This window comes from Schistocerca serialis, chromosome 8 (assembly GCF_023864345.2).
Source record: "Schistocerca serialis cubense isolate TAMUIC-IGC-003099 chromosome 8, iqSchSeri2.2, whole genome shotgun sequence".
NCBI classification, from domain to species: Eukaryota; Metazoa; Arthropoda; class Insecta; order Orthoptera; family Acrididae; genus Schistocerca; species Schistocerca serialis.
This window is the reverse complement of record NC_064645.1, coordinates 425,189,902-425,212,976: the sequence shown is the minus strand read 5'-3', so window position 1 is coordinate 425,212,976 and position 23,075 is coordinate 425,189,902.

The following is a 23,075-nucleotide window of genomic DNA, read 5'->3' as shown; positions in this document are numbered from 1 at the left end:
TATTCTACTTTTGACTTTTTGTTGACAAACTTTTTATTGAGTTTGACAGCTTTCCTGTGCTGTCGGTTATCCTGTTTCTCTTTTAACAATATTCCAAAATTGTATTATCAAAGGTGCTAATCTCAGCATAATGCACATACTTCTGGGCTTTTTTATAACTTTTCTTAATAGACTGCAGTAGTTTTTATAATGTCACACTGTTCCTGACTCATTACTCCTTCTATCTATAAGATACAGTTCCCTTTTCTGTTTACGAGATATTTTTATCCCTTTAGTCAGCCATGGCTTTTTAGGTGGTTTATTACAATTATATTTGACTGTTTTCTTAGGGAAACTGTTTTCAAGTATACTCACAAAGGTATCATGAAGTAGATTAAATTTTAAATTAGCATCGGGTTCCCTATACACCTCATCTCAGTCTAACTGTTGCAAGATTCCCCTAAAATTTCCAATTGTTAAATCATTAATTGTTGTCATTCCATTATACAGCTGATAGTTGTCCATATACACAATTGCGAATACATTTCATGTTTTTCGTAATGGCCGTAGTACCCATAGTGTCTATTATTCTGGATATGTGTGCATGTCCAATGGAACATTGCATTGTAGTTTGGAATAACATGGGCACTGCAATATCATACTTATCTGTCAACAAAGAGCAAGCGACCTTCAAGTAAAATGTGTCAACTGTATGGGAATATAAATAATGAATGTACAATTACCGGTCATAGACACAGAGTTGCCAACATGTGGGAGTTTGAGTCTGGCCATGAGCTGTGCACAGATGGCCATATGTTAAGGCAACCACTTGCAGTAAGTGGGAAATCTGGGTTTGAGTCCCAATCTGGCACAAATTTCATTGTCATCATTCCATTCTACAGTTGATGGTTGCCCATATTCACAGATGTGAATACATCTCATGTGTTTCGTATCATCATCTTAATTTGGAGTAACACCAGCACCAATACATAATTTCAACAGTCGCTGATTTCCCTGTTGGAGATGCCCGCTGTCACTAAAAAGTCAATCTTTTCTCAGTTTCTTCCTCTTTAATTTTCTTCAGTGCCTATTCACCGTGGTCAATATTTTATATTTTCTTTTTCAAACATACCCATCATACTTGCTTGCAACAATTTTAATTTTCATGATCACGTTGTTTTATCAGTTTTTCCTCAGTTGCTGTCTTCTCATCTTCACAGTACTGCTTGTACCTGACATGAGCTGTACATGACAATTGAAGTGGACTCAAACACAATAACCATAGCTCTTTTTACAGTCAAACGTGTATTATTATTTTCACAGAAATTTTAAAAAATCAACACTGGTTAGTTAAAAAAAGCTTCAAAGTTAACCAGATAATATCTTACACAAGTTACAGATAGACACAACACCACTTTGAAAATAGTGAAATAGTATTCGAGGCCCCAAAACTTGGAATTTTTGAATGATTACAATCTTTCCTCATACTACTGTAAAAGGAAGTAATGAGAAAAATTATAGGAAATACAGTACAAAGGCTCAAAATACAAGAAATAGAAAATAGGCTGGAACACTGTTTGTATAAATGTGTGCACACAACTCTTCCCTGAAGAAAAATAATACATCTGGTGGGGAACGACTGGTCAGAGAGTTCTAGTTCGGTAGGTCTTGTTTTGTCAGTTTGTGGCAACTGTTTCATTAATAATGTGAATTACAACTTCATTCCAGCTGACAGTATCATTGGTCCTGCTACACATGCTGTCTTACCGTAATGCTCAGGGTTGTAATTTTTTTATTTTTTATATATCCTGCAATCAACTACACGAGCAATTCACAATTCTGTAACAGGTTTTTACCGGCCAGGGCCATCGTAGGGCTGTCAATAGTAAACAGAGGATACAAAGAACCACTGTATACACTACAAAATCTGCCAACTTACTATCCATGTAATGGTAAAAAAGGAATAAAATCATATTTAAGCCACATGCTGCAAGCAGCTTCCACTGTCTTGCTGACATTACTGAAGACAGCAGTAGATACAAGGTGAGAATTTGTACCACAAAACAAAACAGCCACTGACAACAAAGACTGAAACAGTACTGAACCATCTGGTCAACATGATCACATTTATAATCTTTCAACCATCAAAGCATTTCTTGCTTGGTTGAAACTGTAATTATAATCCATTTAATCACACTCAGATAATTTTATAACAAATGTCTTGTGAAAAATAATTTATTATTTTCATCTAAATTTGTTAACATTAGCTTATTTTACAATTTTGACCTCTCTGATACAAATTTGTCATCTTTTCCATATGATATACAAACCATTTTTCTTTTGTGAAAATTCTGACCTATCCTGAAATTTGTTAAATGTCTTGATGTTTTCAGTGGCTCTACATCATTTAGATAAATTTCCCAATAGAGGGATTAAGAATCATATCTGGTGCACAAAGTTCCTAACAAATTTATAATTCACAGCCTTCTTGAAAGTGTTTTCTAATTTTCCAATCTATCTGACACATAAAATGTTCCTTTACTGGCCACAAACTCTTTTTTCACATAAATATTTTTTTTAAAAAAGGCATGCTATAAAACTTTCTTTACAGACCAAAATAGGAAAAAATACAGACTAAAACTGACCACTCTTAAAACTACTGACATTTACTGATTTTTCTTACCATTTTCCATCAATGAAATTTGTGTCTGTATGTAGTATCAGGACAGCAAGAGATAGCGATTGGCGGAATCTGAAACTTTGGAGGTCATTTTGAAAGCAGAGGTGGCACCCAGAGATGGGAATTTTTATGTTTAAGTTATTGGGAGGGGGGATTCCATGGTTTAGGCAGCATTTAAGAAAGGGATATGGGATTGGGTTTTAGCTAGAAGTATGGATACTTTTCTGAACTGACACAAGTAGATACCACAGAGGTCCATTTGGGATGAGACGTCACTAGGGGGGAAGAAAGGAATGTAAATGTGGTCATTGAGTGAGAGCAAACATTGGGGAATATTAGAGGTAAAACTGGGTGGGGGTACTTAGAAAAAGTCAAGTCAGGATACAATGATCACCATCAGACTGTAACCAAGAGCAGAGTTGATCACCTAGTAGCAGGATACACTGCTGAGCACAGCATGTTTGATTTCAGTGGCTGCTTCACAGAGTGTGCTATTTGGATCTATCACCCCAGTACCAGCTTTTCTGAAATGTGTAGGTGGCAGTTAGCCTTGCTCAACACATCCATTGTTCCCACAATCCTAGTCTCAATCTCCAGTAACCACCTGCACCTACGCCATCTTCCCACAGTCTCCCCTATCACTGTTTTGTATCCCTTCTCAATCCATTCTCCACATCATTGTCACTGTGCACATGATGAACTCACTCGTTCTGGCACCCATGCTGCATTCCCCTCCCGCATTCCTACCTTATACACCTGCTGCCTCCCCCCAAGCCATCAGCCACCCTTCCCCAACGCTCTCTCCCACTCTCCGCCTCTTTTCTTTTATTATGTACTCCACCTGGTAAAACTACTCATTCCATTCTAGTTGCTAACTGCAGTCCTGGAACTGTGCAATCAACCAGCACAACACAGTCATACAGCTGCATATGTATGTGTGTGTGTGTTTGTGTTTTGTAGCTAAAAAAGATATTTATCTGAAAGCTAATGAAGTTTTAATTTATGTTTTGTGCCTATCGATGACTCAATGCCTCTACTATCAATGAGAAGTTATCTTTACTCCCAAATTATTTAGATTCATTTTCAAAATAATTCCTGCTATTCTGTGTGAGACCCCTCCAATATCTCTAATATTGTTTCTGAATTTCTCATTCACAATAAAAAGCACACCTGAATTTCCTCCCTCTCTCTTTTCCTCCATAATAATAAGACATATATCCTGTTCTTAGTATAAGCCATTTGATTCGTAACTCTTCTTCCACCTCCATTAACCTATTTTTGGGTCCCAAATTCTGTAATTTATTGTTCCTATCTCAGCAAGTAGTAGCATAGTAGTAGTAGATGTTGGATTTCTGAGGTGCATATTATCATTTTGTTGTGACAGTGCCACGACATTCAAAAGTGCCGCTACGTTAGTACGCGAACACGGCGATAGAGGCGCTCCGCAGCTCGGCCGAGCGCGGGAGCGCCACCTGGTTATGAACGGCGCCGGCCGCATGTCACGGCCCGGCAGTCGAATGACAGATACGGAGTTAGTAACATATAACCTGCTAGTGTTTCTACTTTTGTATCTCCACGCACTTTATTAGTGATTAAAGGTTATAACACTTTTTGGCGACGAGGTCGGATATTTTTTTTCCTGCGTTGTGGACTTGTGTGTTCGTGTAGGGGCAGACATGGAACAGCTTATGCAAGCGCTTATTGAACAACAAACACAGCTGACGGCTGCTATTCAGGCGTTGTCGACGTCGCTTACTCATCGTCTGTCTTCCTCTTCTCCGCCTCCATTCCCTCCTTATGACGAGGCCGCTGAAGACTGGGAGGATTATGAGAAGCGTTTGCGGCAACACTTCTTGGCTTTCGGCGTTGTCGACGCTCCTATGTGTAAGTCGTTATTTCTATCTTGGATTTCCCCACGGATCTATCAGCTGCTATCTCAGTTAGCCCCTCTGCGGGAACCTGCCTCTCTGTCCTTCCAAGAAATGTGTGACTTATTGTCTAACTATTACCGAAAAAACACCCATGTCGTTGCCGCCCGCGTGGCTTTTTACCAGTGTCGTAAACAGCCCCATCAATCTTACCGGGCTTGGGCGGCGGAACTACATGGTCTGAGTCGGAAATGTCAGTTTGTCACGGACACTCATCATGAGTCTTACGCTGATTCAATGGTTCGGGACGCTATTTTATGGCTTGCTCCTGATAAAGAAGTTCGGCAACGTGCCTTACAATTGCCAAACCCGTCGTCGGAAGTTCTCAGCATCGCTCAATCGTTTGAAGTGTCTCACGCTGCTGGTGCGCAAATAGACGCGTGGTGTGATGTAGGCGCTGTCCAGACCACTTTCGACGCAGACAATGTGCCTGTTTCACAGGGAAATGACGATGTGGCGGCGGTGCACTCGCGTCAACAACGTCGCGTTGGGCCGCCACGCTCGCAGCGAAAACAGCAACCACAGAAGCAGGTTCGTTCCGCCCTTCCTTCTTGTCCACGTTGTTTCATACAGCATGACAGAGCCGCGTATCCAAAACGTTGGGCCACATGTAATTCCTGTAGGAAAAAAGGCCACATTGCTTCTGTGTGTCAGTCCCCTAAAGTTCCTGTCGACGAGGACGAGGCATCGGACATGGATGTTAACTGTGTGCTTTCTCAAACGAATAAGTTGTTTGTTACTGTTCGTGTTCTGGATAAAGACATTCGCATGCAAGTGGACACTGGCTCTGCAGTAACTCTCATTAATTCTCGCACGTATTTGGAGTTGGGCTCCCCTCCCTTGTCTCCCGTTACGCGAAATCTACGAACTTATAATAAGCAGAAAATTCCTATCGTTGGCCAGTTTGATGCTTCCACTGCCTACAAGTCTGTTGTTAGGCCCCTCACGTTTTATGTGGTGGATCATGCGGGCACTGAAAACCTGTTCGGTTATGATGCTTTCCAGTTGTTCGGGTTTTCCATTGATGATGATGTGCACCTCATATCTGAGGACATTCCGTATCCACAGCTGGATGGCTTGTGTTCTGAATTCTCGTCTGTGTTCTCTGCTGGTCTGGGTCGTGCCAAGGATTTTGAAGCCCACATTACTCTTAAACCTACGGCTCGCCCTAAGTTTTTCCGGGCACGCCCTATTCCGATGGCGTTACGTGCACCTGTCAAAGCTGAGATAGACAGGTTAACGGCTTCGGGGATTCTCCTTCCTGTTACCTCCAGCGAATGGGCATCGCCCATTGTGGTGGTTTCTAAACCAAACGGGAGTCTGCGATTGTGTGGTGATTTTAAAGCCACTGTCAACGCTCAAAGCCTCATTGACACTTATCCTCTTCCCCGTCCTGAGGAGTTATTTACCAAGCTCGCTGGGGGCCAGTTCTTTTCCAAACTTGACTTATCAGAGGCGTACCATCAGTTGCCGTTGGATGCCTCTTCCAAGGAATTTCTCGTCATCAACACTCCTTGTGGGTTGTATCAGTACCAGCGGTTACCATTTGGCATCGCTAGCGCGCCGGCCATTTTTCAGCGGTGTTTGGAACAGCTCACGGCTTCCGTTCCCGGCTGCATCAACTACCTGGATGACATTGTTGTCACGGGGGCCTCCACTGAGGAGCACCTTCGCAATTTGCGTTCACTGTTTCGGGTTCTGCATTCAGCAGGGTTGAAGTGCAATCTGGACAAGTCTCAGTTCTTCCAACCCTCCATTGTGTATCTTGGTTTCCACTTGTCCCGTGAGGGTATACGCCCTCTACGACAGCACGTTGCGACCATTACCGCTCTACCTCGGCCGTCTACGGTCAAAGAACTTCAGGCGTTTCTAGGCAAGGTTGCTTATTATCACAAATTCATTCCCTCCGCGGCGGCGGTGGCTCATCCTCTGCATCAGCTATTACGCAAAAACGTTCCTTTCTGTTGGTCCGCCGAGTGTGAGCAGGCTTTTGTCCGCCTGAAGGCTCATTTGCAGTCGGCGCCTTGTCTTGCCACATTCCGTCCGGGTCAGCACTTGGTTCTGGCGACTGACGCGTCACAGTATGGCCTAGGGGCTGTTCTCGCCCATCGGTATGAGGATGGGTCGGAACGACCCATCGCCTACGCTTCCAAGACCCTCAATGATGCCCAACGGCGTTACTCTCAAATAGAAAAGGAGGCGCTCGCTATCATTTATGCTCTGAAAAAGTTCAGCGTTTTTTTGTATGGTTCTAAGTTTCACCTCATCACCGACCACAAGCCGCTGGTCTCTCTGTTCAGTCCCTCGGCGTCGCTTCCGGATAAGGCAGCTCACCGCCTGCAGCGTTGGGCCTTATACTTGTCTCGTTTTCACTATGAGATTCACTATCGCCCCACGGCCCAGCACGCCAACGCTGACGCGTTGTCGCGTTTGCCGATGGGCCCCGACCCGGTTTTCGATCGCGATGAACTCCTCTGTTTCCACATTGATGAGGAAGAACGTCGTGCGGTCGAGGGTTTTCCACTTACAGGTTCGCAGGTCACGTCGGCTACTGCGCGGGATCCGGTCCTGCGTCAGGTGATCGGTTTTGTTCAGCGGGGTTGGCCGGACAGGACCAAGGGCCGGGCGTCGGATCCCCTTCGCAACTACCATGCCTTGCGCCTTCGTCTGTCTGTTCGTGAGGGTGTTGTTCTTCTGGCCACGGATGGCGCATCTCCACGGGTTGTGGTGCCCGCCTCTCTTCGCAAAGCTGTTCTCAAACTATTGCATGAGGGCCATTGGGGGATTTCTCGGACTAAGTCCCTGGCCCGCAGGCATGTTTATTGGCCCGGACATCGCCCACATGGTCGCTGCGTGTGATCAGTGTGTTCAACAACTGGCTGCGCCTCGTACTCTGCCCTCTCCGTGGCCTGATCCGGCGCAGCCGTGGGAACGGGTGCACGCTGACTTTGCCGGCCCCTTCCTCGGCACTTATTGGCTACTGTTGATTGACGCCTTCTCGAAGTTTCCGTTTGTTGTCGCCCACCACTGCGGCGACGACGCTGGCTTTGTCAAAAATCTTTGCGCTAGAAGGTCTTCCATCCACGATTGTCACGGACAATGGATCTCAGTTCTCTTCGCAGGCCTTCCGTGATTTTTGTACTGGACAAGGGATTCATCATGTTACAGCACCGCCCTTCCATCCGCAATCGAATGGGGAGGTCGAGCGCCTTGTCCGCACTTTCAAAAGCCGAATGAAAAAATTCCTTAGTGATTTTTCCACAGATGACGCTCTGTTGCAATTTCTGAGTTCTTATCGCTTCACGCCTCTGGGTGATCGCAGCCCTGCTGAACTCTTGCATGGCCGCCAACCGCGCACCCTACTGCATCTGCTTCACCCTGTCAGGCCTTGTACTGTGTCCCCTAGTGTGGGAAAATACCCAGTGGGCGCCGACGTGTGGGCACGTGGGTATGGATCTCGCCCTAAATGGATTCCAGGGGTGGTCCAGGCTCTTCGCGGCCGCCGGCTTTGTGAAATACGTACGGACGACGGCATGGTTGTTCGCCATTATGACCAGATGCGCCCATGAGTGGTGGCCACGCCAGTACCACCGCCCCTTTTTTCGTCTCCACCAGCCCGAGAAGCCAGTCCTGTCGCTGCTGCCGATCTTCCGGGCGTGTTGCTGCCGCCGCCGTCGCTACCGCTACCGCTTCCGAGTACGCCGGAACCGGCGCCAGTCGCGACGCCGCCTTCCCCGGGACCCATCTCGCTGGAGCACACCCCCAGGTCCACGACACCTATGGATGCTGCTCCGGAGTTTTCACCCATCATCTCGTCCAGGAGGCACGTTCCACGCGCCAGTTTCCGTCCTGGACATTTTCGACCATACTCTCGTGTTTCTCCGCGGGATCTTCTCGGGACCTCCCAAGAGGCCATGGATGTCTCCGCACTGTCCGTGTCTCCACGAAAGTGAGAGTTTTTTTTTCAAGGGGGGAAAAGTGTTGTGACAGTGCCACGACATTCAAAAGTGCCGCTACGTTAGTACGCGAACACGGCGATAGAGGCGCTCCGCAGCTCGGCCGAGCGCGGGAGCGCCACCTGGTTATGAACGGCGCCGGCCGCATGTCACGGCCCGGCAGTCGAATGACAGATACGGAGTTAGTAACATATAACCTGCTAGTGTTTCTACTTTTGTATCTCCACGCACTTTATTAGTGATTAAAGGTTATAACACATTTATCTAGCCGAACATTTTGTAGCAAAGTTTAATAGCAGGAGAGTCCTCCCAATTCCCAGTGCAGACACTTTTTGCTGTCTGCAATCAATACATGCTATTGACTAATGAGGTCACACTTATGTAGGATGTACTCAAAATACAAATGATACCATCATCAATGGTTGTAGGATGACCCATATAGTACACTGGAGACAAATTTCCATTTTTTTATCAGTTTGTCATGCAGCATGAAAGGCAGTACATAAGTGTTGTTCTTTTGTAGAAATGTATGCAAGACAACTCGGATTTTTTTGGAAAATACATTAGTTGAGCAACCAGGAGGTTTCTGTTGACCTCACAGAATGCTATGTACTTTCTACGTATTACAGAATGTATGTGGCAGCATCTCAGCCACACTTTTCCTAATAATATAATTGGCTATGACAGTAACATTATCATACCATATAAGATCTGCAGCACTAAAACAGATTTATATGAGGTTAGGCGAAGAGAAAAATGCACAGACAAAAGATGAATGTGCTAAGTTGCATCATGGACATGACTGTCCTCATAAAAGAATGTAGACTTCCACTAAGACAAGCACCAAGTGACGGGGCACTGTGGTTAAGACACTGTAATTACATTAAGGGGTGGCATTCAAATTCCCACCCATCAGTCCAGATTTAGATTTACCATGGTTTCTCTAAACTGATTAAAGAGAATACAGAGATACTTTATTTGAAGACATGGCTGATTTCTACCTTCTTTTCCAGTCTAAGGTTGCATTAACTCTATTATGACATCATCAATGGGATTTTATATCTTAATCTTCCTTCCTTCCCCTTTACTTTGAAAAACAATGCAACATATTTACCTGAGAGTGCAAAGGTGCACTGAAGTTGAAGGCGAAATCTAAAAATATATTGCGAACTGTTTAAAATTCATTGTGTCATATTTTAACTTCATTGTGGACTGTATGTATCACAAACTGCTGTAAATTTGTGAAATTTATTGTAATCTTCACTAATATGTTACAGATTCTTGTACATTTAGACCCTGATAAATAAATAAAAATAGCACACAAATCCACTTGTGGTTACTGGTGTCAGAGATGTACCTTTTTTAGACTGGAGTCAGGATTCAGGTACCCTGTTGTGAAAATTGTTACAATAACAGAAAAACCCCACAAAATGCTTAAGAATGTGCAGAGAAATAGGGTTAATTTATTTCATTAGAATTTTAGAAGACTGAGTAATAACATATAAGAGCTTCTTGACTACTTGGAAAGGTGAGGGAGCTTTGAAAAGATATACATCCTGCGCCCAACTGAATATCACATAATCACAGGGTTAGAGAAGTTAAATACAAAAGAATGCCCACTAGAATCTTACTGATAATATGGGAAAAGAGGAGTTGTTACATATAAAAAGACAGAGCAACAGTTTAAAAACACTGAAATAAATACATTTTATAGAGATCAGCACACAGAAGTGTGTGCTTGTGAATCAATACTGAAAAAGCATTTCACTTTTCATTGTAGCTGTAAACAGATCTCCATTGGGAAATTTTGAATCTTTATGTGACATAAAGAATCTTTACTATGGTATCTGCCAGATAACACCGAGAAATAAATAGCCTGTAGTGATTTCAGTGTAGATTCCAATTAGAAACATGATCTGGAAACCTTATTTGCATCCTACAATCTGATCTCAATAATTAACATTTCAACATGGGTGGATAAAGAGAGTAGGACTGACAATGTTCTCATAATGGTATACCCAGTGGCAACTGCTCTCTCTGATCATGATACACAGTTATTTAGGATAAATAACATAGTAGCTTATGGTGCACATTTTCCTCAGAGGAAATCAGTTAGAATGTATCACCAGAACAAATGTATGCCATTATCCTAGGATGTGATGTTCCACAAAAAGTGAATCACCTATCACACAAGAACTGGACTGTTTTAATAGGAGACCAATGTATGGTTGTCTTGTTACCTGTCCCTTGACAGCTGCCGCCCTCTGTTGCCAGTTTATAGAATTACTTCGATGGAAGCAATAGCAAGTATAAGAGATGCTGTTGTGAATAGATGAGCCATTGCATGCTTGCATTGTCATGATGTGTGTTTTCTCATACTGTAGCTCTGCAACACATATGTCTTGTTTGTTGAGTGAGTAAGAAATTTTAGAAATTCTAAAGGAATGGTTCTGGATTGAAGAGAGAAATAATTGAGGGGGAATAATCTGAAGAAATAGGCGAAGGAGTCTTCCAGAAAGCCACAACAATGGCTTAAGAAATTGTTCATAGTGTGTCTGATGTACCTTCACTCATGACATGCACAATTTCAGTATCTGTTATTTAAGCAATCTGAAAAGAGTGCTCAGCCTATTCTGCAACCTATATTACTGTTGCCCAGTCAATGTGTTCAGTGCTACAGACAATCTGTACTTCATTGTCTCTTACATATTGCTCTATGAAGTGCTATGTTCCATAAATCGTGTTTGTTTTCAGTACAAAAGTAACTATTGTTAGGAGGCTTGTTGGACGACACTTTACTGACAAAATTCCTGCAACTCAGATGAAGCAACATCCAACAAAGGTTGCAAGATTTCCCAAGAGAAGATGAAAACAGTCTACTGGCAAAGCAAGCAGGAAAGAAACAAACTGGTATAGACCTGATTGCATCATGCTTCTCTGCATGCCAGAATGTTTCAGCCTTTCCCATACAAAAGCCAGTTACATATGAAACTGCTCAAGAACTCTCTTTGCACTTTTTTAAATGATAGTTAGGTTTCCAGTCATCATTATAAAAAAACTGTAATCTATCACAAACTATAATAAAAAAGAAAAAAACTTGAAAACTGGTCTTTTTAGCATGTATTGCTCTTTAAGATATCTCAAACAAAGGTGAGTCAGTAACATTTTAAATAATGGCATAAGTGACAAGTTTTCTAGGTCCAAATTTTTTTCTAGGTGGGTGGACCTCAAAGTGTTGATGAACAGGAGAACTGCTTATCACAAAAAATACTGCAAATCATGATTTTGATGCACCAGTTAGTTACTGTCATGCTTGCACATACACATCTCCCATAGGCTCTGTTCTGAGTGCTTCATTCTCATTATCTATGACAATGAGAGGAGAAGACTTGTTTAGTGACTGGCTAAATAAAACCCTAAAGTGGTGTTGATGATAAAACAGTATATATTCATTGTTGAATGTTCTGCAAAATATAATTAGTGAAAAACATGTTGAACTATTTGCACAAGAGTTTCACACTAGAAGTATTTTGGCAAAACTTCCAGCAAAGTCTGAAATGCAAAACTTATGGACAAAACTGCACAAAATGGACTCTGAATAAAAACTATAACCATCCAGAAAGAGCTCAAATACCAGAAAACATTGCACAAATGGAGGTAACTTTGGAATAAAATCCAATGAAATACCAAAGCCATTTGTCTGTGCAAGTGGGAATTAAGAGAACATTGTGTTGAAACATTATCAAAAGGAACCTTTATTTGTATCCTTACAATTTTATTGTTGTGTGTGAGTTAAAGTATCGAGATGAACTTCCACAAGATAGCTGACATAAGAGTTTTCTGAGTATAACACCACATCATAATATTACAAACTATTCTAGAGAAACCAGCAGTTCAATGGTGGTTACAGTGGCCTCCTCCTGTTTCATCAGTAAACACAGAAGGAAGCCACTGTAACCATGCTGAAATGTTGATTTATTCAGTGTAGTTTTTTACATTATGATGTATTATGATGCTCAGAAACCTTTTGTCAACTGACTATGGCCGCAAAAGCCTACAGAATTATAAACTTCTACATGTTGAGCTCTGACAGTGGTTTCTGAGTGAATGGAATTGGCTTTTGTTTTGGATCCAAAGTTTTTCATTTCTCCAGATGAGGCTTTGTTTAGCCTGTCAGGGAGTGTGAAATCATAGATCGTGCATCAGAAAATCCCCATCAGTGCTTTGAAGAACCACTGTACAATCTTGAGTATTGTGCTTTGTGCTCAATGTCAGAAGTCTATGTCTTGACATGATTCCTTCACCAAATTGTAAATGCTAACTAGTAAGTCCAGACACTGATTAATACACATGTAGAACAACTCAAAGAAAATGGCCAATGATATGGATATCTTCAGCTAGATGAAGCAACAACACACACCACCTTGTCACAAGTCGGGGGTTGGGAGGGGGGGACAATCAGCAGAGGCAGTGCAATCTCCTGGCTGCCTTGATCAGCTTATCTCTCTCCCCTTGGTTTTTATCTGTGCCAAAACTGAAGGGCCAGGTGTACTCTGATAATCCTCAAACACTGGAGGAGCTACAGCAGAACATTGAAAACACTATTTCTACTATCCCTCAGGCAGAGTTGCTACACATGTCTCACAGTTTTATAAATCAAACACAATGCTATATCATCATCAACAGTGGTCATTTCCAGCATCTTCTGTGATTTTCACTTGCAAGGAACAATCTCACATCAGTCTTATTGTAAATACTTTCCAGGCCAGTTTTATTTTGCTAACCCAGTTGAAGTAACCACAGTCCATTACTTTCTGAAAAAAAATATAATTAATTTAGAATTTACTTGAGCAAGCCCAACAGCTAGTTAGTTATTTGCATGTCTCATGGATCATAATTGTGTTCTCTCACTGTGATGTGGAACAAGAGAGTTTAACAATTATAGTACACTTTATCAGGTAATATAAAGTTGCATGACAAATATGGCAACAAGCTGGCCATGACTGTCCTTAGATTTTCTTCAAATAACACTTTATGCTTAATTTATCTTCCATCTCCCCCTGCCCCCCTCTAGAAAAAACATTTTTTAGAGAGTAGAGGGTATTGCCAAGCAAAGAGGACTTCAATTTGTGTTTGAAGTTAATTTAATTATCTGTCAAATTATTTACATGACTGGGTAAGTGACCAAAGATCTTTATTACATTTAACGAACTTGTTTCTGAATTGTGATTAATTATTGACAACAAACTTTATAAGAGGGTAAATGAACTGTGGGGCTGTTGCTGGTGTGCCAAACTGTTTAAAAGCTTTCTAAGACACCATGCTTTTGTGCAACCAATTCCTTCTTAGTAATAAAATATGCAGAATATGATGTAACAACACATTACTAAATGAAAATGGGAAAAGTAAGTGAACTTTTTGACATTTTAATCTATAAAAGCTGATATTATTCATAGTGAAACAGTTGCAAAGTTCATATATTTAAGAATTTTAACAATTCAGGCCCTTATCAGATAATCACCTAAGAACTTAGCATACTGGCATTTGTTTCATTTATTAATTTACCCTACTGCATTATATTTCATAGTGTGTCCAGTGTCTTGGACAGTACAGAGCTGTATGTATTGTGTTTCATCTAGGTTCAGTGACAGTTCATTGGCAGAGAATAAATTATCAATTTTCAAGAAAATTTTATTTCAATTTTTGTTTACCATATTGAGAAGTTGCTCCATTAGGTTTGATTATCATACTTACATTGCCAGCTATGCTACATATTTCTGCTTCTTGCTTATATGGCAATGGATGATTTAGAACAAGAACAGACTAAATATATATATATAACTGTGATATATTGATCAGTTTCTGTTCTGAAGATGATGTTTCATTATGTACCCTCACTGAGTTTCTTAATGCAACACTCTGCATTAATTTACTTAGATATGGTGAAAGCCAGTTACCTGGAAGATGTCTCATACCATAATATCTGAGCGTCTTAGGAGAGTACTATGAACTGCATAATAAAATGCTTTTGACAAATCACAGAAAACATCCTTTGGCAGTATTAAGTTTTATGTAATCAAACAATAAGAATTCCAGTTCTCAGCCAAAAGGCCTTGTTCTGAAGTAGTCCATAGTCTGGCCACAGTGGCCAGAGAGAATGGTCATACACTGAAGAGCCCAAGAAACTGGTACACCTGATTAATATCATGTAGGGCCCCTGCAAGCACACAGAAGTGCCGCAACATGACGTGGCATTGAAGTAGTGCTGGATGGAACTGACACCATGATTCCTGCAGGGCTGCCCATAAATCTGTGAAAGTATGAAGGAGTGGAGATCTCTTCCGAACAGCACGCTGTAGGGCATCCCAGAAAAGCTCAATAATGTTCATGTCTGGGGAGCTTGGTGGCCAGCAGAAAAGTTTAAACTCAGAGGAGTGTTCCTGGAGCCACTCTGTAGCAACTCTGGATGTGTGGGGTGTTGCAGTGTCCTGCTGGAATTGCTTAAGTCCAGCGGAATGCACAATGGACATGAATGGATGCAGTTGATTAGACAGGATGCTTATGTACGTATCACATGTAAGAGTCATATCTAGATGATTCACGGGTCCCGTATCACTCCAACTGCACAGTCCCCATGCCATTACAGAGCCTCCACCAGCTTGAACAGTCCCCTGTTGACATGCAAAGTCCATGGATTCACGCAATTGTCTCTGTACCCCTGCACATCCATCAGCTCAATACAATTTGAAGTGAGACTGGTCCAACCAGACAACATGTTTCCAGTCATCAACAAGCCCATGTTAGTGTTGATGGGCCACGCTGTCATCAAGGGTACACGAGTGGGCCTTCAGCTCTGAAAGCCCATATTGATGATGTTTCATTGAATGGTTCATACGCCGACACTTATTGATGGCCCAGCATTGAAATGTACAGCAACTTGTGGAAGGTTTGCATGACTGTCACACTGAATGATTCTCTTCAGTCGTCATTGGTCCTATTCTTGCAGGACCTTTTTCTAGCCACTGCAATGTCTAGGAGATTTGATGTTTTACCGGATTCCTGATGTTCACAGTACACTCGTGAAATGGTCATATGGGAAAATTCCCACTTCATCGCTACTTAGGAGATGCTGTGTTCCATCGCTCATGCGCTGACGGAAACACCACATTCAAACTCACTTAAATCTTGATAACCTGCCATTGTAGAAGCAGTAATTGTTTTAACAACTGCATCAGACACTTGTCTTATGTACGCATTTCCAACTGCAGTGCCATGTTCTGCCTGTTTACATATCTCTGTACTTGAATATGCATACCTATACTAGTTTCTTTGGCACTTCAGTGTATATGTGTACCTTGTGTGAATGTGTGTCTATGTGTTCTACTTTGGAAGAAAACCTCTTGACCGAAAATGTAGGTGTATAGCAGTGTTTTTTTTTATTCTTGTCTGTGAGTCAATGTCTCCTCTAAATGATGAGTAGCAGTCTGTCCTTTCAATAATATTAATATTTTATACAGTCTCATTTATGATTGGAAAAATGTAATGTTCTGTGAAGAGATCCACTTGAAATCTAAATTGGGACCAGCTGATTACCTTATTTTAGGCTAGGTGAGTTGTTGTTCTTGTGTACATAATTCTTTCCAGTACGCTCAAGAAGGAGGCAACCAGTGAGACTGGTCATTAATTGCTAATATCTATCTTATTATATTTCTTGTCAACTTATGTGACAGTAGTCTATTAATGTCTGTATGGAAATATGACCTGTGAACGTTACATGTTGCAGCTAAATACATTGCACGTATGAGAAGAAAAGGATTTTACTAATTTACAAGAGACATGATCAACTCTAATAAATTATGGGCTGCCAATAAAAACATACAAAAGTAAAAGTGGTGACACAGTCCTGGCTTTCAGAACTGTTAGTTCCTTCCTTGAACAAGAGAGAAGAATATGTTGGAGAAAGTTGAAAAGAAAGGGCAGGTCCCTCACAAGACAGGATGAGAGAGACCCACCTGCAGTGAGGAGGACTAACAAAGATAATGGGAAGTTTGTTCTGGATAGCATGGCATAATTATGATTTCATTATTATGTATGTCACATTGGTACTCTTTCTTGCATATATATTCTACTCCTGCTTGCCCTGAACTGTCCATGCCACCTTTCGAGCTGCTACCAGGAAGCTTCTAGACCTACTAAATATATTCGGTAGCAGGCTGTTCCCATTCATTACGTGCCTGTTTTCCTTAACAACAGAGTCCTCATATACCTCAATTGATTTACCAGTTTCTATTTTTAACACTGCCCAAGTAGAATTAATTTTATTATCTGAGTTATTAATTGTAGACATTAAAATCCTTATGGTAGCACAGTAGCTTTTGTGAATTAAATCAATCATATTTTTCTGTGTGTCCTAACCATTTCAAATAACTGCCTTTCCATGTAAAAGAGACTTTGATTACTTTTATAATCCAAGACTTTTTTGATGTCTTACTAGTGCTGTTCCTTTTTATTTGGAAAGCAGTTGTTCAAGATTTCAAGACACTTCATCTTTAAACATATAAAGTTTAGAACAGACAGATGCCAAATCTACACATCCCTCAACACAAATTCCTGTAAGAATCCCTAGCTGTTGACCTGCCAGCAAGAGAGAAATTTGCTTTAGAATTTCTTGCTCACATGGAAGTGGACAATGACTGGCCGTGGAAGAGTTTGTGGACAGACGAAGCCCCCTTCCATCTGACAGGCTATGTCAATACACAGAATTGTCGAATATGGGCAACTGAAAATCCACACGCATATCAACCAGTACCACTTCATCTTGAAGAGGTCACTGACTGGTGCAGGTTTACAGCATCATTTATCATAGGGCCATATTTTTTTTGAAGATACAGGTGCTTCCAGTCCCACTACCTGTACCATCACTGGTAAGAACTATGAGTGTCTTTTGCACAACCATGTCATTCCAGTTCTCCAACAGCATGGATGTGAGGAAGGGATCATTTTTACGCAAGATGGTGCACCTCTGCACATTACAAATCCAGTTGGGTGTGGGGCTATCTGAAAGATGTGTTCAGTGTTCCTGATTGCAAACTTAACTGCATTGAAGGCACGCTTTGCTCAACACATTCTGAACGTGATGCCGTAAACACTTCTATCAGTTGTGGAACATGCTGTTTCTCAATTTCAACTTGTTGCAGAAAACAACGGACAGCATACTAAACATGTTTTGCGCCAGTCAGATGGAAATTAATAATCCGATTTGTTTTTTACTGATGCTTTTTATGTGGTTTTTGGCCTCAGGACAATTAAAAACCAATTTTTATCATCCAATGTGATATGACCTTGCCATGGTCGATGGACTTATGTAATCACACCCGTACATACTGAGTAATACAGTTTAACATCAAACGTACACCATAGACATTGTTGTATGATTTATTTGTCATTTGTAGTCGATCACTATTAAATTATGATGCTTACAGCACCATCTATTGCTATATTTTTAACAATTTTTTTTCTTCTGCCATGCATTTTCCACCTTCTACAATAATATTCCATTGTAATTTGATACCATTCTGACCAGTGGCGTTATTTCTACAGCAGTTTGAAAGTTTAACTTTAATTATAGTCACCCTGTATTTTTCATACGTCTTTAACAATGTAGGAAAAGAGATTGCTAATTACTGCACTGAAGTGGCATTAAGTTGCAGACAGGCACAATTAGAATGCATTAACACAAAGCTTTCGACAGCAGCCTTCATCAAAAAAATGACTCTGAGCACTATGGGACTTAACATCTAAGATCATCAGTCCCCTAGAACTTAGAACTACTGAAACGTAACTAACCTAAGGACATCACACACAATCATGCCTGAGGCAGGATTCGAACCTGCGACCGTAGCAGTCGCGCAGTTCCAGACTGAAGCGCCTAGAACCGCTCGGCCACCACGGCCGGCGCAACTTTCATCAGCATTCATACATACAAGTAAGTAAATTGTGTGCACACATGACTGCCAACTCCAGCAGCTCGAGCATTCTGGCCTGAGCTGCCAGAGATAGCAGTCATATGTGTGTGAGGTGTGACTGCTTGTGTGTATGAATGGTGTGTGTTTTTCTTTTGCTGTGAAGGCTGTGGCCAAAAGCTTTGTGCAAGTGTCTTAGTTGGGCCTGTCTGCAACTTAACTTGCCTTCTTTACAGTAAGTAGCACCCTATCTTTTCCCACATTGTTGATATTCCTACCTGGAGTTTATCATTTGTGTATAATTAAATAAGAATATTTCTGTCAGCCACAACTTGTAAATGTAATATCCCAAAAAGCTGGTCATGCCAGTAATGCCACTTTAAAACAGAGAAATATGAGTGGGAACATAATTTCTTGAAAACAACTTAACTTTCTGACATCTAATTTGTTCAAGTCACAGCCAATGTTGCATAAATATGTGAAAATCATAAAATTGTATTTGGCTGTTCCTGACTACAATTTATTACTCATTATTTAAAGAGTTGCCAACTGATTATGAAAACATACACAGGATTTTAAATAAATTATTTAATGTATAATCACTTAACTGCAAAACGTAAACAATGTTTCATAGGTGTCCTGTTTTGGAACCTATGATCTTTGACTCATAATTATTTAACATTTCTGCTATCATTATTTTAGTTCTTTGATTTTTTCACACATGAATATACACAATTTTGTTTAAATTTATAATTATGTAAAAACTGAATGTTGATAAAATAACTGTAAGGACATTTCTTTGTCTTAACAATTGCTTATTCAGAGTGTACTATGAGGTGAGAACTCAGTATTGTTTTGGTGGATATTTATGAAGCCCTTTATAATGTGACCTCCTGTTATATTGTAAAATCTGACTTTTGTTTTTCAAATGGTCATTATTTTCAACAAATATTCCATTGTAAATTAACCTAGACATGGACAGAAAAAAATCAAGAATTAAGAATCAATGCCCTGTCTCCATTCTTATGAATTCAAAGCCCAGCTACCCCAGGATAATGGGGCCTTTCCTGCAGAGTACATCTACAGTCAAAACAATGTTTGGTTTGCTAGAAGGCATTATGAACTACTGTGATTTTTGTCCACCCGTATGTTCCATGGTTAATTATTAAAGATTCTTAATTTAAAATCAGAAAAAAAGTATTTCTAAATTTGGAAGGCAGTGGTTTCATGCAGTTCAGTCATTCAAGATTTTATATTTCTGATGGCTTTCAGCTATCATCTGCTGCACACAGGGTTCAGTATAAAAAGGATGGAACATTAATGTTGATTTATATTTTTCAGAAAGGAGAAATTCAATTATATAAAATAGCAACACCGACAAGGACATCTATGGAATACATGAATTTATTTGTGAAAATAATTCTGGACCCTTTCAAAAGTAGCAAGTCTAGTGGCATATGGAGAAAAAAAATGACCTCAAAGTTGGACTCTGGGGGAAGAAACAAGGTAAGTGTGTGAAAATTCAGAAAGTTTGCATTTTTTGGATCACATTTTTCTAAAACATTTAAAAACTGCTTCGTCATGACCATTGCAGAGGGAAAAGTGCAGGAACAAGATGGTGAGGTAGCAGTGGGGTCATAAGATAGAGGTCAGGTTATAGGTAATGTAAAAACAGTGAAGAATCCAGAGATTGTGGAAATAGTGAGAGTACTTTCCATACAAAGAAGCATTTTTATCTAAGTCTACTACTATTAATGAAACATGGAACTGAAATGCAATGCAGTCTCATCAATTTTGAATCAGTGTTTGTTTAACTGTGACTCTCATTAGTGAAGTACATAAAATTGAAAATGTGAAGTTCATTGTTTGTTGGATTTGGAGATAAACCATGATGTTATTACACTGTGAATTAATTTCCTTGAGTCGTAGACACTTTATCAAGGTGAGCATTAAAAATGCTTTTGGTTATTGCAACAGCCATTACTGAAACTGATATTCTGCAGTGTTGTTTCCCAGCACATTCTGTTTAGCACTTAAAATTCAAACATTAGTAACTCCAGATAGGAATATCAACAATGTAGCAAAAGACAGATTGCTATTTACTGTAAAAAAGACACATTAAGCTGCAGAGAGGCACAATTAGAACACATTTACATAAATCTTTTGGCCACAGCCTTCATCAAGAAAAGAGAACATACACCATTCATACACACAAGTAAGCACACTTCATGCACACAGGACCACCAACTCTAGCACCTTGGTCCAGAATGCAACTACCACGAAGGATGTAAGCAGCAATCTGGAGGGGACAGAGAAGGGGAAGGAACAGTAGTGTATTGGTGGGGAGAGAGATGTATGCTGTCTGATGGAGTGTAAGGTGACTAGAATGCCAACAAGCACACTGTCAGGAGGTTGTGGCGTATGAAGATGGAGAAAAAATGAGCTCAAAAGGAGAGGAACGAGGACAGGTGGGCAGTTGCATTGGCAGAGGGTAACAAACAGTGTGGGAGACGAGAATGGGGAGGAGATGACGGGACAGAAGAGGTGGAAACTGTTAGGTGGAGGGAGTGGGGACAGTACATTACCATAGGTTGAGGATGGGATAATTACAGGAATGGAAAATTTGTTGTAAGGATAACTTCCATCTGCGCATTCAGAAAAGCTGGTAGTGCAGGAAAGTTATCCAGATGTTTTACGTGGTGAAGCAGTCACTGAAACCAAGTATGTTATGTTCAGCTGGATGGTCTACTTTGCTCATGGCCACAGTTTTGCAGTGGCTGTTCATCCTGGTGGACAGCTGGTTGGTGGGCATACCAATATAAAATGTTGTGCAATGATTGCAGCATCCACCAATTTTCTGACTCCTCCATCTATAAACTCTGCCAGAGCTATCACATCCCAGAAGTCCAACCCAACCTCCAGTCCCCACTTAAAGCCTTAGACCCTTCTCAAAACCTCTCCCCTGTGATACCTCTCATACCCACATTCTACATGCTCTCTACAACCCACAAACCCACAGTCCTGGGCATCTCATTCTGGCTGGTAATTGAGCCTCCACTGAAAGAGTTTCAGTCCTCATTGACCAACACCTCCAACCAACTGCCTGTAATCTAGCCTCCCACATCAAAGGCACCAGCCACTTCCTCCACCAACTCTCTGCCATTCCCAACCCTTTACTTCCTGGATCCCTACTCATCACTGTGTTCATGCCACCTCCTTATACACCAACATCCCTCATGCCCATAGTCTTCCCACTATTGAACACTACCTTTCCCAACATCCTTCATGAGGTATTGGAAGTTGTTCAGTCAACCCATTTAGGCATGATGCAGGTGTTTAGGATGACAGGCATGCCATTGGAGTGGTACAACCTTCGACTCGGCATTGCAATGGGCAGTGCCTGTTACGCCCACAGCAGCAACAGATCACATCACAGCAGTGGCCATGTGCCACCTTCTATATTGCCCGTACTCATTCATCCAACATGAGCATGCTGTGTGCCCTAAATGTTGGGCACTTTGCAGCAAATGTTGAAAGAAAGGCCATACTGCATTGGTGTGTAACTCCTCTTCAAATGCAGCAGACACAATAGTACCGCCAGACATAAACTGTATCTCTACAATGACTGTTTCCCTGAACAAATTGTTTATTGAATCAATTTGTTTAACAAACCACTAAAAATGCAAGTGGACACAGGAACTGCAGTGACTTTAGCAAACGCACAATAGTACATGGACTAGGTCTCCCCTCCCGTCATACAGGTTTCACAGAAGTTGGTTAGCTAACAATAAACACCAGATTCTGATCCTAGGTCAGTTCTCTGATCCTGTCTTTTGCAAATATGTTGGTTGCCCCCTCACCTCCCTTGTTGTGAATCATTCACATACTACAGACCTGTCCACATTTGGCACATTTAACGTTTCCGGTTTCTCCATTCCCTATGAGGCAAATTAAGTGTCAGATCAAGTTCTGTATCAGCAACTGGAGTCCCTTTGCTCTGAGCTTTTGTCTATTTCTCCCTTGGCTTGGCTGTGCTGTTGGTTTTCAGGCCCACATTACCATGAAAGAGTCCACCTGATCTCGTTTTCTTTTTTCAGGCACTACAGGTGCCTATCACACTGTGAAACTCTGTCAGGCCCAAATTAGACCATTTTAAATCGCTCAATGTCATTCAGCCTATGTCTTCCAGTGAATAAACTACACTACTGGTCACTGTTAAGAAGCCGACAAGTAAATTTTGCCCTTGTGGTAACCTCAGTGTCAAAATTAATGCACAGTCCATGACAGATACATACCCTTTGCTCCGCCCTGGCAAGATGCTCACAAAATTGTCAGGTAGCAACTACTTTTCCAAGACTGATTTGTGAAAGCATACATCCAGCTCCCCATGGACGAGGCCACTAGGAACCTTTTCACTGTCAATACATCTTTCGGCCTATATCAATATCGATGCTTGCATTTTGGCGTCACTAGCATGCCCGGAGTTTTTCAGCATTTTTTAGAACAGCTGCCTCTTTGCCTGGCTGCACCAATTACCTCAATGGTATCATTGTTTCAGGTTCTTTCACTG